Source organism: Cnephaeus nilssonii (genome assembly GCF_951640355.1).
Source record: "Cnephaeus nilssonii genome assembly, chromosome: 13".
In the NCBI taxonomy this organism is placed as follows: domain Eukaryota; kingdom Metazoa; phylum Chordata; class Mammalia; order Chiroptera; family Vespertilionidae; genus Cnephaeus; species Cnephaeus nilssonii.
The window spans coordinates 24358822-24373922 of NC_137084.1; positions in this window are offsets into that span (position 1 = coordinate 24358822).

A 15101-nucleotide genomic window follows, 5' to 3' on the forward strand; every position below is an offset into this window, starting at 1 on the left:
TCTGAATTTGGCCATAAAGTCTTAAATTCTTCTGAGCTCAATTTCTGTCCTATTGTGCACCCTTTGTCTTGGCTCCTCCACCTCTTTTCATGGAGTAAACAGACTATTAAGCTACAGCAGCAGTCAACACCTCAAGGAAATTCCCTACCTGCCCATGAGCAAGGCTCACTTGAGGCTCTGGCCAGCAAGGGAAGAAATGAGACATTAAATATAGCACATATGCGTATCTATTTCCTGAAAGCTCGGCTCTGGAGCTAATATTACCTGTGAATTAGTCACAACTCTGTGACACTTAACTTTATGATCATAAGAATAAAGCCATTTCCATTTTCCACCTCTCTGTTGGAATTCTAATTTAAAATACACACTTTTGTCCCCAGAATGTCTGTTCTTGAATTGAATGTTCTTATGCCTCCTATGCCTCAAGCATAGGCCCTCCCTAGCCCCCACCACCCTTGCAGTTTGCTCATGAGAGAAGCCGAGAGATTAGGAAACTCTTAGCACTGAGCAGCATGTATATCTAACGTGAATTCCCCAAATCTCATTCCCCATGGCTCACTAGGTTACTGAACACTGGGGGCCTGGAATGTGAGTCCCAGAAGGACTTCAGTGAGCCCTCATTTTGCAGGTGGAAACTGAGGCCTGAGAAGAGAAAAGATTTTCCCAAGCTTAGACTCAAGGCAACAACAGAACAGCTTTCTCCTCTAGTGCTTTTCTGTAACATCACATGCAAAATCACATGGGCCTACGTAAACGTAGTTCTCATTTTCACATGACACTACCTGGGAAAGGCAAGTGATTTGTTAATTACACGTTACTGAGGGCTAACATTTACTGAGCACTTGCTATGTACCAGCTGATATATGCACATTATATTATTTGGTTCTCACCAGAACCCTAGGTAGCTTAGTTGCTATCTAGATGAAAGAACTGAAGATTAAAAAGGGTAGATAACTTCCCCAAGGGGCAGCTACAAGAGTGAAGTGAAATCTGAACCCAGGAACTAATGCTAATCCACTATTTGACCCTTTTCCCTTATTAAGAGACTTTTGTTAGTGATATACCCTTCAGCACCCTCAGACATTGAGCAGGGACCAAAATGGTGCCATGGAGAATGCACAGTGCTAGAGGTCCAGACCAATGGCCAGGTGACGCCAGTGCAGCTGATGTACTGTCAAGGGATGCAGGGAGGTGAGGGGCCCACTAGGCTTGGTGCCGCTAGCCTTGTGAGCCATGAGGAGGACCAGCCTATAGCATTGCCCTGCACCTGTTCTATTGTCTGATCCACAGGACAGCTGACTACCAGCAACTGGGTCCAATCAGTTCCAGGGTTCCCTTGGTTAGCAAGGGTAGCTGCTGTGGCTGTGCCCAGGGCTATGAAAACTAAATAAGCCAAGATGTCCTATAGCCAGCAGCACTGCACATCAGCTTGGGCTGAGCTCACAGAGAAGGATGCTTGTATCTGTAAATCAGGCTGGCTCAAAAGTGTTCTGGAGTGGAATCTGCATCTGCTATCCAGGAGACTCACGCATGCAATTTCTGAGATAGGCATTCATAGCCACTATCCAAAAGTAACCCAGAATGTAGTGGAAAGGACTTCACAGGTCTAGATTCAAAGCCAGGTTCGGCTTACTATCTTGGACAGCCTGGGCAAGTTACATCTGAGCCAGTGTTTCTTGAGCTGTCCCCAAGTATACTTCTCTTGACTGGTTGTTGTAAGTACTAAAGATACTGTATGGTTACACTTCTCAGATTAGGTTGGCAAATTCCTAGGAGTATTTGGCAGTATGCTTGGGAGTATAGGAGGCCATGGCATAAATACAAGGCATGTTCCCAGGGTTTTTATTTTACTCCATGGCAAGTCATTCACAACCTATTTTTATATTAAGCCAAACAGAGATCTATTATTGAGTAGAAAGAAAAATCGGTTGCCCTTTTGAAAGCTCAAAGTGGTAAAGAACTTTCAAGACACAGACAGCTGCTGCCTGGTCTATGCCGCCAGTTCCCTGGGAATACACACTCACTTTCCCTGTCTTCTGGGTACTTCCGCAGAAACTTTGAGAAGTTTTGGTGTGTGTGAAAAATAGCCACCACTGAGTCTGGCACATAATAAGTGGTCAATAATTAGGAAATGCCCTGGTTTGTAATTTCTGGAATGTGATCATCCATTGGCTCCTGTGCTAATCAGAAAACACGTGTGTGTAGTGTTAGGTCCAGTGAAGAGAATCCCTTTTCAAAAGGGATCCAATTAAACCAGAATGTGTCAAGATTAAAGGATGATGGCCAGGTTGCTGGAAATCCTGTTATATGAGAAACTGTTTAGTCCTGGGTCTCTTGAATCTGGAAAAGAGAAGAAAGGATGAGGACAAGAGAGATTCTTCCAGTATCTGAGGGGCTGAGAAGAAGGCAGAGGAACTATTCTGAATAAGCAGCTATGATCAATCACGGTGGAATAAGCAAGGAGCAGATTAAACCTCTATAAAAATAAATACTTTTTATTGTGTTTTTTTTTGAAATGTATTTTTATTGATTTCAGAGAAGAAGGGAAAGAGAGATAGAAACATCAATGATGAGAGAGAATCATTGATTGGCTGCCTCCTGTATGCCCCCTACTGGGGATCAAGCCCACAATCCAAGCATGTGTCCTTGACCAGAATCAAACCCGGGACTCTTCAGTCGCAGGGCAACACTCTATTCACTGAACCAAACTAGCTAGGGCTGATTTTTTTTCTTTCTTTTTTTTTTCTTTTCTTTTTTTCTTTTTTTTCTTTCTTTCTTTTTTTTTTTTTTTTTTTTGAGAGAGAGAGAGGGGGAGAGAGAGAGAGAGAGAGAGAGAGAGAGAGAGAGAGAGAGAGAAACATGGACTTGTTGTTCTATTGGTTGTTTCTTGTATGTGCACTGACTGGAGATCAAACCCCCAACCTTGGTGTATAAAGATGATGTTCTAACTCAGTGGTCGGCAAACTCATTAGTCAACAGAGCCAAATATCAACAGTACAACAATTGAAATTTCTTTTGAGAGCCAAATTTTTTAAACTTAAACTTCTTCTAACGCCACTTCTTCAAAATAGACTCATCCAGGCCATGGTATTTTGTGGAAGAGCCTCACTCAAGGGGCCAAAGAGCTGCATGTGGCTCGAGAGCCGCAGTTTGCCGACCATGGTTCTAACTAACTGAGCTCCCCAGCCAGGGCCCAAAATAAGTACTTTTTAACATTTGAATTCTTCAGCAGTGGGAAACAGAGTATTGTTAAAAACTCAGATTCTGGGATCAGACCTATGAAGCTGAAATCATGGCTTTGACCTGTAATGACTTTGTGAATTTGGAGCAAGTTAGTTAACTCTCTTTGTCTCAATTTCCTTACCTGTAAAATGGTGGTAATGAGACGTTCCTCATAGAATTGTTGTCAAGATTAACAAAAACATGTAAAGCACTTGGAACAGTGATAGATGCATAATAAATGCTCAACACATTACATAGTAAATGCTCAATTCATTCAGAACTTGGATAAAAATGTGTATGTGAGAGTGTTGTGGACTGAATGTTTGTGTCCCCCTAGAATTAATTTATGGAACCCCTATCTCCAAATGTAATGGTATTAGGAGATGAAACCTTTGAGAGGTAATTAGGGTTAGATGAGATCCTGAAGGTGGCACCCTTATGAATGGTATTAGTGTCTTAAGTGATAGCTTTATTATTTTTGGTAGGGTCATGCCTCATGAGTCTTCAATTAAGGGGTAATTTTTCTATTACCAGACATATTTTAGGGACATAGTACTGTCTCATCCTCCTCAGAAGAGATGCCTTCATCCCACTATTCCTATAAAAGAGCCATAACTCAAACAAAATAATCCATCAGGGACAACAAAACAAACCATTGACAGGCTGGAATCAAAATGTAAGTGAAGCCCAGCAGGTGTAACTCGGTGGCTGAGCATTGACCCATGAACCAGGAGGTCAGGGTTTGATTCCCAGTCAGGGCACATGCTTGGGTTGTGGACTCAATCTCCATTCGTCGGGGGAGGTGTGCAGGAGGCAGCCAATTGATGATTCTCTTGCATCATTGATATTTCCTCTCTCTCTCTCTCTCTCTCTCTCTCTCTCTCTCTCTCTCTCTCTCCATTTAAAAAAAATGTAGCTGAAAACCAATTTTGTTCAGAATTATCCAATTTTTACATTTTGGTTTGGATGTCATTGGTAGAGGGTATTAGGCTATAATTTTTTTTTGAATACAGCTTTTAATGTGAGTTAAAATGCAAGAGATTATCTGAGGGATAGGGTCACAATGATAATAACTTTAGGATACATTTTATAACATATGGAATATTTTGCCTTACATTTCATCCTCTCAACAACCCTTGGAGATAGGTAGTCACAGTCTCCCTTTCAAAGACAAGTAAATAAAGATTCACAGAGGTCAAAAGATTCTCCTAAAATCACAGAACTAAGTATAGTATTAGAGAGAGGATTTGAACTCAGGTGCTCTTACTTGTTTCTATTAGCCTAGGTCAGTGATGGCGAACCTATGACACGCGTGTCAGCACTGACACGCGTAGCCATTTTTGATGACACGCAGCCGCTGAGGCGGCCGCATGCCGAGGATGAAACATTTGCGAAATAATGTTTTTTTCCTCAAAGTGACACACTACCCAAGTTATGCTCAGTTTTTTGGCGAAGTTTGACACACCAAGCTCAAAAGGTTGCCCATCACTGGCCTAGGTTTTCACATCTTTAAAAATGGGAGTGTTTGTACTGCACAAATAAATATTAAATAAAGTGGAGCCTTTAAATCAGCCTCTTTGGTGGGCTGTTGTTTGAGAAAAGCTTGGAACAGGTCAAACAAAATTGTTGAGAAATTTAGCAGGGAGGCAGTAGGCTTCAGTGTAGAGAAGCACGCAGGTCAAGATTCTTGATTGCAAAGGATATAAACAGACTCTGGCTAAGTGAAAAAGCAGAGAAATGTGCTGGTTGAGCATTGAGTGGCTCCCAACCACAGCGGGAAGGCTGAAGATCCTAGTTCAGGCAAGGGGCTAGGGTTAAGGAACAAGTGGCCACATTCACGGCCAAGGGCACATCCCAGGCATAATCTGCTTAGACATTGGATATAGCCTCTGCGCCACCACTTCTGTCACAACTGGACCCTAGACACACTACTTCAATCACCCAAAATGACTCAGTTGATTAGATGTACAACCTGGTTGAGTATCTGCTTACCCACCATGTCTATGCACCAGCTTCCAGGGATGAGGAGAGCACATACGTATCTAGCCTCTTCACCTGCACAGTCCTCACTTCCATTTTCCTGTAGAACTCATCTCCTAGTGCTTCCGCTTCTGGAACCGGTGGGCTCCTCTGACGAGGATATTCTCATTCCCTGATAGAGCATTCTCATACCCTTACCCATGCTTTCAGCAATTCTTCCTCTTTCTGAAAATATCTGGAGTTTGATCTGTGATTTCCCCAACTCTCCAAATCCTAGAAATTTCCCTGATGAAAATGGTTCTTGTTAATATCCCAGATCCCATTGTGTTCCCCTCCCTTGAAAGCATGTCAAGTTCATAGAATTAATGAATTAATGATTTGATCACATATATTACCAGTTCATTAATCAATTGATGGATGTGGTAATATGGAGAGAGGACCAGAAATCAGGTTCTGGTCTGACACCAACTTGATGTACTTCCATTGGCAAGAAACTGTTATTCTAAGCTCCTGCGTTGTAAATGAATGGACTAGATAAAATCCATGCTTTTCTAACTTGGGTCTTTATTAGATCACAAGAGGAGAGGCACAAATATGACTTTTCAGGATCCAACAAAAAGCTTCTGTGTAAAGATCTTTCAGATCAAAGAAGGTTCCAGTCCAGGAATCTATAGGGTGTTTTGTCTTCCTTTCCTTCCTTCCTTCCTTCCTTCCTTCCTTCCTTCCTTCCTTCCTTCCTTCCTTCCTTCCTTCCTTCTGTTTTGTTTTGTTGGAGGAATGGTATTTGTTTTGCTTTAAGCTCACCAAGTTATTCTGATAATAAGTCAGGTTTGGGACCTCCGAACTTTAAGATTTCTTGTCTCTTTCAGCTTCCGTGATGAGATAGTGGTACATAGCAATTAAGTGTTCCATCTCTGGGGTCAGAAAAAATCTAATTCTGGTTCTGACTCTCAAGTTCTGAAATTTGACCAAATCATTAATGTCTCTAAGCAGCAGTTTCTCCATCTCTAGAATGAGGATGATAAATGTACCTACTCCATGGGATTTTTACAAGGATTCAGTGAGATAAGGCATTTGACCTCTGAGCTCCATTCCTGGCCTCTGAGCATCACACAGGAATGGTAGCTGGATTAGGACGGTGACAAAGGAAGAGAGCTAAGGCGTCCGGCTGTGTTGGGGGAGGCTCGAGGAAAGCTGGTGGAAACATGACTTTCTTTTTTTCTGTTTTTGTGCTTGATTTAACTGTGTAAAAATATAACTGATGAACTTAAAATGTTCAGGATGTTGGCATTTTTCCCCTTTTTTTCTGGCTGTGACTTCTTAGAAGAGGCGTTTCCAAAGAGGAACATTTCAGCCACCCCAACCAATATCTGACTTGCTGCGGCATCTTGGCTCAGGCCTGAATGTGGTCCATAGTAAGCTGCTTTGCCTTAGTGACTCAGCATAGTAGGCCCTTTTTCATTTCTCTCTCATTCCCCAGCCAAGAAACTCTCCCACCTCTCTTTGCCGTATGCTACTGAGATTGCATTTTGTACCATCTACTGAGAGATAACATAGCTAAATTGATGCTGGGAACCTTATAAGGGTATAAACACTTCTTTGCAGGATGGACGTCATAATAGCAAATTGAGGGTGAGTGCCAATAATAGATTTCTTGGATTTCTTTTTCTCTTTGCACATTCTTCAGGGCTCTCCGGAGGGGAGGGGGGTGGCAAATGACAGGGGGAGCGAATGACATGGTAGCCCTGAAATAGTCCAGGGAATCAGACTAAGGAAGTCATCTTTTGAGCAGGCAGGCAAACCAAATACAGCCCACACCTTCTCAGCCCCAATTTGTGCCTCCCCAAAAAAGTGAAGGTCCCTTTACTATGGCCCTTGTATGAAGCAGTAAAAAGATGGTTTTGGTGTTGGACAGCTCTATCTTGGTGTCCTCTGCCTCATACTAGCTACATGACCTTGGGCAAATTGTTTATGTCCTGAGTCTCTTGTTCTTCATCTTTGTAATGGGCAAGAGTGTGCTGATAAAATGAGATAGCATTGTCAACCTGCCCCTTAATAGGGGTTCATAATGTGTTTGCTCATTCTGCATTATTTACTTTCCCAAATAGCCCCACAGTGGCAAAATCAGTCCATTTCAAACTGCAGCTTCCACAAAGGGGTAGTTCTAGATTGTTCCAACAGGGAAGACCCCAAGAAAAGTCTTGGAACATGCTATATGGTGTAGACAAAGCTCAGAGTCCACCTCAAACTCTAGTCCTGTTTCATGGCTTACTATCTTTGCGTCCCTGAATACATTATTATTAAGAGTTTCTACATTTGCCAAGGGCTTCTTATGTGCCAAGAGCTCTACTAAATGCTTAACATGTCTTATTTTACTTCATCTCGTAATAACCCCTCTAGAGTAGAAACTACTATCCTCAAGTTATGGAAAAGGGAACTAAAGGGCAGAGAAATTCAATAACTTGACCTAGGTCACATCAGTATAAGGACAGAAGCTTGGATTTGAACCCAGTTCTCTGGCTCCAGGGCCCTTGTTTCTAATAACCATAACACCTGGCTGCTGCTTACTACTCCTGACCCCATTTTCCCTACTTGAAGACAGGGATAATAAATCCATGCCTACCCTCCCTCATGGATTGAGGGAACTTTATACACTTAAAGGGCAATTTACTGTAAAGAATTGAGGCTATTATCACTAAGGGTGTAATGGTCTCATTAGTCCCTAGGAGACAATCCCTATCCCCACAAAAAGGCAAAACTGTGAGGCTGACCATTCTTTCCAGCACCCGGCAATGTGAGACTGAGGACAAGGTGGCTTTTGCAGCTACATGGTCCTATATTGAGCAGGCTAGAGTACACACTAAATCTGTATTTATACTCGGGAAACCACGCTGTGCTTAAATTAGCACTTGAGGAAGAAAAGCTTCTCTAAGGCTGCCTTTCTTAAGTAACACAGCCTAACATTTCTATAACTACAGACAACAGTGTTCTGAAAGCAATGGCAAGATGTTTTGAATCGATCCTAAATCCTCAGCCTCCCCATTTCCAATGACACCTCCCAATCTCTCCCCCCGCACACACACACCCCACCCACACACACACTCACACACAGGCAATCCAGAATCCATCTTAAATCGAATCTCTTTTCCAACATTTGTGGCACAAGCAAGGTGTAAATAATAAAGATTGTCAGAGGTTTTTCCAGGATCTTCTGTTTTATTCAATGGCATATTACTCAGAAGTCACAACATCTGTCACAAAGGGGCCTAGAGTCATCTAATTAATCAGAGATGCCCAAGGCATCATCTCACTGGCAAACGAATCAATTTTCCAAATTTATAAAAACCACAGAAATAGCATCCAAGCTTTTTCCTGAGCTTTGTCCTAATTTACTAGGGTCACTTTTCCTGCTACTCAGTAACCCCAAAATTCCACCTGCCTGCCTCTTGGGGCTTTGCACAGATCAGCATTTGCTCTGGGGAGTTTATTCTTACCCAGGCTTTTTGCCCAGACACACACTCTTGCAAACCACATACACATGCGCACACACACACAAACACACACACACACACACACACACACACACACACACACACACACACACACCATGCACATCACCAATTCCCATGGAAACCAAACAAGGGGGAAAAATCGAAAGGCAGCTCAGAAACTACAGATGCAGCTCTCTGACCCTGATGCCTGATTCTGCCCAGATCTACAGCTCCGGGGTCCCTCTTAGAATTCTGTAGGGCTGCAGGCATTCTATTACTGTTTGATGAAGAGTGATATCTTTAATCTGACGATAAATAAATAAATAAATGAGCATCACAATGAGTACCTAAAAGAGATGCCAATTTTAAAGCAACCACACAGTCACTAGAGTGGACAGAAGCCACTCTGACTTTTGATCCAAAATTCACCTTTGACCAATAAAATATTATAGATGTGGGAAGCAAGAAAGAGAGAGAATGAGAAAAAATATGACTATTAAATATTTTTTCTCACTTCCTGCATAGCTGTAAATGGGATCTGAATAAAGTTCATCCACACAATAGAAACTCGTGCTGGCTGTAAAGAATGAGTGAGAGTTCCAGGTACTATCTGGGAAGATGTCTGAGTTTTATTGTTATGAGGAAAGATTGCAGAGCTACATTATTGCATTAATCCATTTAGGTAAAAAAATAATTATATGTAGGAAAAGTATGTCTTTACTTATATTAGCATTTGTGTATTAGAAGACTATTAAGCCAAATGATTTCCAGTGGTTCTATCTGTTGAATAAGATTATGGAGAATTCTTATTTTGTAAGTCATTCATTTCTGAAAAGTTGTTGGGTTGTTTTTAAAAAAAAAAAAAAAAGAGTGAGAATCTACTATACTTATAATCGGAAAAAGTGATAAAGCCAAGCAAAAATTATCTTTCTGGGGACTAAAAACCTTGAGATTTTGGGGACCCCTGTAATAAGGTCTACAATAGCATGAACTGGGGCCTTCATTTCCCTGGATAAGAAGATGTATCTGGAAACCCAGACATGCCACATTCTAGCCAAATCTCTTTTCTTCTATTTTTGAAAAACCACAGTGACTTATGTTCATCATTTCTGGTCCAGTAGTGGCCAAATGGGTGGGTGGCAGGGTGCCAGGTCCTGATGGATGACAAGACTTCAGTGGTCAAAATGTTAAAGACCTTTTCTTCTTCCTCTCCTTTTGTGGGTTTTTCCCCATTTAGTGCTGGCAAAACACATTTACAGAGTTGTTGTAATGCAGGTCATCTGTCATCAGTCTGTAACTTTGCCAAGGACCAGTCCTCCTGTCCAGTTGTGGACTCTGCTCCCTTCTCGAAAGAGAATGGCATCTGGAGTGTATGAAATATTTTGACTTGGAAGGAACACTTAGTCTGAGGTTTTCCTTAACCCAATTTCTTGGCAGGACTTCAGATTAGAGAATGGGAGGCCCCCTTGGAAAGCCAAGAAGAGATCATAGGTTTAACATTGAACTACAAGTAGCCAAACTGAGTGTTAATTTTGTGTGTGCGGTGAACACTTGTTTGGTGGATCTACAGAAACCACATGAACCCTCTTTCTCTAAGGGTTATCCTATCTACTCTCAGCCACTGTCTTTGTGCCTCAAGAGCTTCCCACAGCCTCCCAATCCAAGTTTCATCCAAGATGAGCACCAGACCTACAGGGCAATCACTTGTTCCTGGGAATTTGTGATTGGTAATCAGGTTCCTCAATTTCATTTTTGAGGCTAGAACTCATAAGGTGTGGCACTGGGACAAGTCAAAAGAATGTGTCAATGGTGCAGTCACTGTGGAAAATAGTTTGGTGGTTCTTCACAAAATTAAACAGAATTACCGGATGGTCCAGCAATTCCACTTTTGCCCCGAAAGAATTGAAAGTGGGGACTTGAACAGATATATGTACACCAATGTTTATAACAACATGATTTCTTTTTCTTTTTCTTTTCTTTTTTTGGAAGAAGAGTGGCCTTATAAGCAATACTTTTTTGTGGTTATTGTTGATTTCAGAGAGGAAGGGAAGGGAGAGAGATTGAAACATCAATGATGAGAGAAAATCATTGATCGGCTGCCTCTTGCATGCCCCTTACTGGGGATCGAGCCCACAATCTGGGCATGTGCCCTTGACCGGAATTGAACCTAGGACCCTTCAGTTCGCAGGACAATGTTCTATCCACTGAGCCAAACCAGGTAGGACCATAACAGTACTATTCATAGTAGCCAAAAGGTGGAAACAACCCAAATGTCCATCAACAGATGAATGGATAAACAAAATGTGATATATACATACTATGAAATATTAGCCTTAAAAAAGGAATGAAATTCTGACACAGGCTATGCCATGGATGAACCTTGAAGCTATTATGCTAAGTGAAGTAAACCAGACACAAAAGGACAAATATTGTCTGATTCCACTTATATGAAGTATCTACAGTAAATTTTTACAGACAGAAAATAGAATAGTAGTTGCCAGAAAATAGAAGGGAGAAGGGAGGATTCCCCAGGGAGTTATTGTTTAATGGATATACAGTTTCAATTTGGGAAGATAAAAAAGTTCTGAAGATGGATGGTGGTGATGGCTGCACAATGATGTGAATGTACCCACTGCTACTAAACTGTACACGTAAAACTGATTAAGATAGTAAATTTTATGTTATGTATATTTTACCACAATAAGAAACAAAAGGATTTGCCACAGCCCTGACTGATATTGGAGACCTAGAACTGTGGAGCTAGGATAGCAGCTTTGAACAAAATGCATTCAATTCAATTCCACATATATTTCCTGAGTACCTATTTTTTTGTGAGGCCTGCTAGGAGGTTATTCAAAAGGATTTAGGGATTAATGAGATCTAATCTAAGACTCAAAAAGCTCACACTGTAGGGAGTCTCAGAAAATACATAAATACAAGGCAAAGTGTGATAAAATCATAGTCAAGGAACAAATATACCTTGGAGGATTGAGAATTTAAGGAAGACTTCATTGTATATTTGACATTTGAGATAGGCTGTTGAGTATTGGTAGCTGCTATCAACAAAATGATTATGCCCCCCCCCCAAAAAAAATGTATATGTTGAAACCTAATCTCCACAATGATGGTTATTTCCAGGTGGAACCTTTGGGAGGCGATTGTCATAACGGTGGAGCCCTGGGGAATGGGATTAGTGCCCTTGTAAAGAGGCCCTAGAGAGCTCCCTTCTCCTTTTGGCCATGTGAGGACACAGCAAGAGGACAGTCATCTATTAACCAGGAAGCGGGCTCTCACCAAACACTTGAATGTGATGGCACCTTGATCTTGGACTTCCCAGCCTCCAGATCTGTGAGAAATAAATTTCTGTTGTTTATAAAACACCCTGTTTATGGAATTCTATTAGAGCAGCAGAACAGAGTAAGACAGTATTATTGCAACAGGAGGGGGGACGTTCTAAACAGAGAATATAGGTTAAGGCTGGGAGCCAATTTAAGGAATAGCAAGTAGAAGATGGGATAAAAATAGGAGCAGAGAAGGTGACATTGAGACTTTCTATCTGCCAAGAACCATGCACAATATTTTCCACATATCTCATTTAATCTTTACAACAGTCTTGGGTAATATTAGGCAATATTGCAGGAGATATATCTGGCCATCTATCCAGCTGCCTTTATTTCCTCCTCCTTCTTTGCCCCACGCCCTAATTTCATTTAGGGGTATTCCCCTTGGACAGTCTGGTCTAGCTGGAAGGGCCTCTCCCCAGCTCTAGGGGATGAATCTTCATGTATCTAGTCTGGTTGGTGGTAATAATACCGTTCCTTGCTGGCCCAGCTTATTGGAATGAAGGGCAAGATTCAGTTTGACCAAAAAGGAAGAGGAAGGGATTATCTGCCAGAGGACTTTACCAGTATTCCCTGGTTAAGGAAAGAAAGACCTCACAAGAAAGAAGTCTCCCCTTTCTGCCTTTGGGTACATCTGTTTAAGAATGTGAATGAAGCCCAGCTGGCATGGCTCAGTGGTTGAGCATCGACCTATGAACCAGGAGGTCATGGTTCAATTCCCAGTCAGGGCACATGTCTGGGTTGCAGGCTCGATCCCCAGTGTGGGGAGTGCAGGAGGTGGCTGATCAATGATTCTTTCTCACCATTGATGTTTCTATCTCTCTTTCCCTCTTGCTTCCTCTCTGACATCAATAAAAATATTTTTTTTAAAAAGAATATGAATGAAGCCTGAGTCTTGGTAGCCTTCTCAAGACCATGGTCCTGTGTGACACGAAAGATGAAACTAACCCTCTACAGATAAGCCCCTGAGCTAACCAACCTTGCAACCACTTCCCTTCCTACCTCTTCCTATTTCAGATAGGACTTCTAACAAACACATGTAAGCCACTTTAATTTGGATCCTCTGTTAATAGCAGATGAAATGTTACATGAGTCTCTGCGTAAGTAAGAGATTGGTAAGTTAAAGTTTAATGTGCATGATTTCAAGTTAGCAGTCATACACATTAAACTTAGGGGTCGGCGTAAAATTAAAACAGTAGTTTGGAACCTTACTTGCCTGGGTGAGAAGCTGTGGGCAAAGGGCAATTCTCTGGATGGGTGAGGTGCTCAGGAATGCAGAGCGCCAGTCGTGCTGTTGTAGATCACACCTCAAGGTCTATGGGGCTGAGGAGGGTGAAGGGGGAGGAGTGATGGAGTTTCCATGGTGACTCAGCCCTTCCCCTTGAAAACTCAAGGAAATGTCAAGTTTGTCCTTGTAAGCAACCTTTCCTCTGTCACGGCTGTGTTTTTATAGGGCAATGCTTGGAAAGTCTCCCTCTTCCTTTACGCTTCGCTTGTCCCGATGTGTCCCACCTCCTCGACACTCACGGTGTGGGGGGCAGAATGTCATTCCAACCGCCTCCCTCTGCCTCCCACACGTTTCCAGGCCTCAGAGGCAGCCTCCTCTATGTGAAGTGACCTCCCTCACTGGTATTTTTACCACCCATTGAGAGGCGATTAAAATTGTCTGATACAAAAATACAACTGACCCTGCTGGGAGAGGTTAGAGGAAGGTTTCAACCAGAGTCAGCCAAAGGCTGCCAGGTAGAGCAAAGGACTGCGTGTCAGAGAAACCTGGATTTGCATTCTAGCTTGGATGCTATGAGCTGCATGACCTTGGGCAAGTCACCTCACCTCCCTAAAACTCAGTTTATTGTCTGAAGAATGGGAACAATGTCGCCTGCCCTGCTTACCTCACCAGGCTAATAATAGGGTCCAAAAAAGACAACCCAATGGAAGGAAACACAGCCACTGTGTCAACCAGAAGATTAGACCTTGCACGGTGAGGACACAAACAGAAATTTTCTTCTGGGTCCGAGGAAAAAGTTCAGAAAAGAGAATTTAGTAGAGCCAAGCTGTCTGGGTGGACCCCTAAAGGGACCTGAGAAAACAGAAAGGCATGTATTCACTGGGGAAGAAGAGAGAAGATTTCATTGGCTGAATTTCTTCTGCAAGGCCTGAGTACAAGCCTAGGGCTTTTGACACATTATCTCAGTCAACTGTGAGATGGGCATTTTCATCTTCATTTTATAAAAGAAAAAAGCAACACCAAGAAATTGAAGATACCAGTTGAAGGTAGATTCTGGCCTCTTTACAACTCAGATTTTTGAGGGTTTTTTGGTTTTTTTTTCCCCCAGAAGGCTTAAAGATTTCCTAAATCTTTTTGATCTTTAAAAGGAATGAGAGAGTCAAAACCTTGCAAAGTAATCTTGGAGCATTATGGGAATTTTTATGCCTTGGGGTTATAGTGCTATGCTGGACAGAGGGTCCTAGAGAGTACAATAGAAATAGTACTGAAAGTGACTGAAACGTAGTAGTTCTTCCATAAATTGTGTTGGATAATGAATAAAAGAAACCAATATTGTAGTCCAAGTGAATTTTTTACTATATAGCCTTGAACAAAATATTAAATCTGGACTCATTTTAACTGGAAAGTGAGAGCTGACTTATGTCTCTAATGTTTATCCACTGGGGTCCCGATTATAACCATAGGATGAGAATAGTCAACCTTGGTAAGTGAGGGGAGGGAACAGAGCTGGATAGTAGAGCAAGCATTGGTATGGGGATCAAGAGATCTTGAATCCTCAGTCTTCTCATCTATACAATGGAAGGTTATACTAGACCCATGGTTTTCAACCTCTTTTCTTTTCAAACAGCAATTGAAAGCTTTTGCTACCTGAAATCTGACATGGAGCCCCAAGCCATTAGATAAGCAAGTGAGCTGCACAGATTGAATGAAAGGGAGGTAGAGCTCCCCCTGCAGGGCCATCCCCTCATCACCCTTCCCTCCTACCAAGGCCACTTGGCAAGATAAGGAACCCCACAATCTCTGTGGAGTCTCCCAAACTTGACTTCTGTGCTCAGGAAA